This window comes from Epinephelus moara, chromosome 17, assembly GCF_006386435.1.
Source record: "Epinephelus moara isolate mb chromosome 17, YSFRI_EMoa_1.0, whole genome shotgun sequence".
NCBI classification, from domain to species: Eukaryota; Metazoa; Chordata; class Actinopteri; order Perciformes; family Serranidae; genus Epinephelus; species Epinephelus moara.
This window is the reverse complement of record NC_065522.1, coordinates 32,658,433-32,661,913: the sequence shown is the minus strand read 5'-3', so window position 1 is coordinate 32,661,913 and position 3,481 is coordinate 32,658,433. Positions and strand designations below refer to the sequence as shown.

Sequence of the window (3,481 nt, the reverse complement as noted above, 5' to 3'; positions counted from 1 at the left end):
GGGCGCGCTCACAGTAAATGAGGAGGACGCGCGAGGTGAAGGAGGAGAAGGAGGAGGAGAAGTTTTGTGGAGACGATAAAGTGACCAGCTGTGACCCGGAGACGTGAAACTCTTCAGTCTAAAGAGGTGAGTTTGTTTTTATCCACAGAACGGACCGACTGTCGGTCGGTTTACACCTGTGTGAGGTCAGACAGAGACACCGTCAGACAGGTGTGTGTGTGTGCTCAGTTCCTGTTCGTGTCGAGCTGCTCGTGACAAAATGAAGGACGAGACCTGAAACTAACGAGCGGTCATTGAAGCTGTGAAGTCAACTCTGAGCATCGCGTGTGTCGATTAATCGATTTATTAGGTGGAAAATGGCGCAGAAACATTTACTGCAGCTTCTGAGTACAAGTACAGGAGTAACAGTACCACAGTGCAGAAGTAATCTGTTACATCATAAAGTCCTGCTGTCAGGTAAAAGCACAGATCAGTAGTGTTAGAACTAAAGTTAGTGAAAGTAATGAAAGTGTTCATCACTCTGATATTACAGCTGGTGAAGATGGAGCTCATTTTAATGTCTTTATACACTTGTCTAATCGATACTGATAAGTATTGATTATTACCATATTTTAGGTTTAATTGAATTAGTAAACATGTCTGAACCTGCAGAAACTAAGTTTATCTAATAATTGTTGAGCACTTTAAAGATAAATAATTCACTAAGAACTGTAGTGGAGTAAAAGTATGTGGTAACTATGAATATAAATATAAATACAGATATAAAGAACAATAAGAAAAATACGCTTTTTAAAAAATTTTAAAAACACATTAGTGTCAAACATCGGAGCATAATACACTTTTTAAATGTTTTACGAATCAGTGTTAAACATGGGAGCATAAAGCAGATATTTTTATCTTCACATACTTTATATTACTTTATTCACTTGCACATGCAGGTGTATAAAATAAATTACAGTACGGATTTAACAGGTTAAAACATTGTGCAGGAGAGGAGAGAGGCCCACAGCAGTTCACTGAAGGCCCTGACACACCAAGCCGACGGTCGGCCGTCGACCAAAGTCGGGCCGTCGGTGAGCGTCTGTCGGCCTAGTTTTTGCGGTGTGTCCCGCACCGTCGGCACTTTGGCGTTGGCGGCTTTCGGCTGATTGAGCATGTTGAATCGGCGGCGGAGCTTGTCGGTGAGAGAGATCACTCTGATTGGCTGTTCAGATTTTATTTCCTCGCCCCTGTAGCGAGTGAATCTGCCTGTAGTGAACCGGGGCTAACCGGTGCTTCCTCCTCAGGCTCCACTTCACTCAGCTGCCCCACAGACCCGCTGCTTCTTCACACTTTAACCTGAATAACAAACCGGAGCTAGCTGGGAGCGGCTAGCGGAGCGTTAGCCGCAGCATGACCGGAGGGAAGCACAGCCAGTTAGCCTCCGCTAGTCTCTGAGCTAGCCCCGGCTCTCCGTTTGGATCCAACCGGAGCACCGAGCCCTGGTTTGTTATTCAGGTTAAAGTGGGAAGAAGCAGCGGGTTTATCGGGCAGCTGAGTGAAGTGGAGCCTGCGGAGGAAACACCGGGACCGTCTGGATGTAATAGTCCGTGGAGGTGCTGCGGTGCTCGGCTGCACAGATAGGAAACCCCTCGGCTGACAGGATGTACCACTCTCTCACTCCGCTCTCTCTCACGCAGGCGCAGAACGTACGTGCTACTTGGCCGTCGGATGTAGTCCGTGTAGTGTGTTCAAATGCAACTGACACAGGGCGACGTGAGGCGACGTAGACGACGCAACAGTTGGCTTTCATCGCCGCTAGTTCTTTGATGTCGGTTTGGTGTGTCCGCACCTATATGCTCCTCCCATATTAATCAAATTAATCAAAGTCGTTCTTTGTTGGTCCATGAGGAGTTCTGTCCTTTTCTGTTTTTATTTAATGTTTTAAATAAGTTTATTTTCAGTACTTTTGTTAATTGCTGAAACAATCAGTCGAGTCAATCAGCAGCTATTGATGACTGATTGATACTGCGATTATAGATTTATTATTTATCAGGCAAAAAGCCAGAATGTTGGCCACTTCTCTTTTAAATCATTTTAGAATTTAGAAGTTAGAATAAGAACAACACATCATGTTTAGTGATCAACAACAAAACAACACAGATGACAGTTTTAGATTAAATATCTTTGAGTTTGGGGCTGATGATGATGAAACAAGTCAAACTATCTGAAGACGTCAGCCTGAGCTCTGTGATACTGAATCTTAAATAAGGACTGAATGAATGATCGGAGGATGAAGACGGTTATTTTACTTTAACTCTCGGTCAGACAGAAGGAAGAGTCTGTTGGCTGCAGCTCTGTAACTCTCTGTCCTCCCCGTCCCGTCTGTCCTGTGCTGGTGAATCAGCTCTAATTTGGGGGAAATGTGATCCACATGTTCTTAACCTCGTTACACTTAATGTCTCAGTTATTGTGTTTGGTGGTAAACAGGATGTGACATCAGAGCCAGGCAGAGGACAGTCGACAGAGAAATGCAGCTTTGACACTGTGACGAAGCTGCAGACATTAATTGATTAGTTGTCAGCTGCTACTCTGATAATCAATGGATCAATGAGTCCAAGTTCTGACGTTAATAAAATGTCACCTGCTGCTGCTGTAATGAAAATAAAAAGATTTTAGGGCCTAAACGTCATGAACTCTCAGAATCGACCAACATGATTTTTGTTATCTACAGAAGAGACTTGATGATCACTAAAATTAGGCGGGAAAAGTTGATATATATCGATGTCGGTTATCGGCCAAGTAAGTTGTTATATATCAGCATATCAGATATCAGCAAAAATCCAATATCATGCACCTCTAATGACGACTAATGGATGAATCGCCGCAGCTGCAAACTGAATCAGAGCAGAAAGATTTCCGTCTTTAAAATGCGTTTGCATTATGTGAGTGATGGAGTTTAATTATAACACAGATTGTTCTCATTCGTCAGAATCATCCTGCCCGACGAGTTTGAAGCTGCAGGTTGTTTCCGTGATGAACAGAAAGTGATTTTAAAACGTGTGTGTGTTTGTGCAGGTTTAACACACACACATGTGGACAGTGTGTGAAATGTTGTTGGGAGGCAGCAGGCGGAGGAGGTATTTCACAGGAGGGAGAGACTCACACTGACTCACAGTTTAACTCTGTTTACACACTGAACGCATCATCGACGCCGTCAGGAAGGTTTTACTCCACCGTTTGAGTCTCAGTAAGAGACCGAGGGACGGTTTCACAGACACCTCAAGTTAAAGGGATAGTGCACCCAAAAATGTAAATTCAGCCATTATCTACTCACCCATATGCCGAGGGAGGCTCAGGTGAAGTTTTAGAGTCCTCACATCACTTGCAGAGATCCAAGGGGAGAGGCGGTAGCAACACAACTCCACCTAATGGAGGCTGACGGCGCCCCAGATTCAAACGTCCAAAAACACATAATTGAAACCACAAAATATCTCCATAC

General features: G+C 44.0%; 1 protein-coding gene across 1 annotated transcript in view; it reads left to right on the top strand.

The window, feature by feature from the left end:
* The window catches only part of LOC126403725 (phosphatidylcholine:ceramide cholinephosphotransferase 2-like), a 13,519-nt gene continuing 10,038 nt past the window's right edge, over positions 1–3,481 (top strand). The window contains exon 1 of the mRNA XM_050066457.1: positions 1–126. The gene's annotated coding sequence lies outside the window, so the exon portion shown is untranslated. The remainder of the gene's footprint in view (positions 127–3,481) is intronic.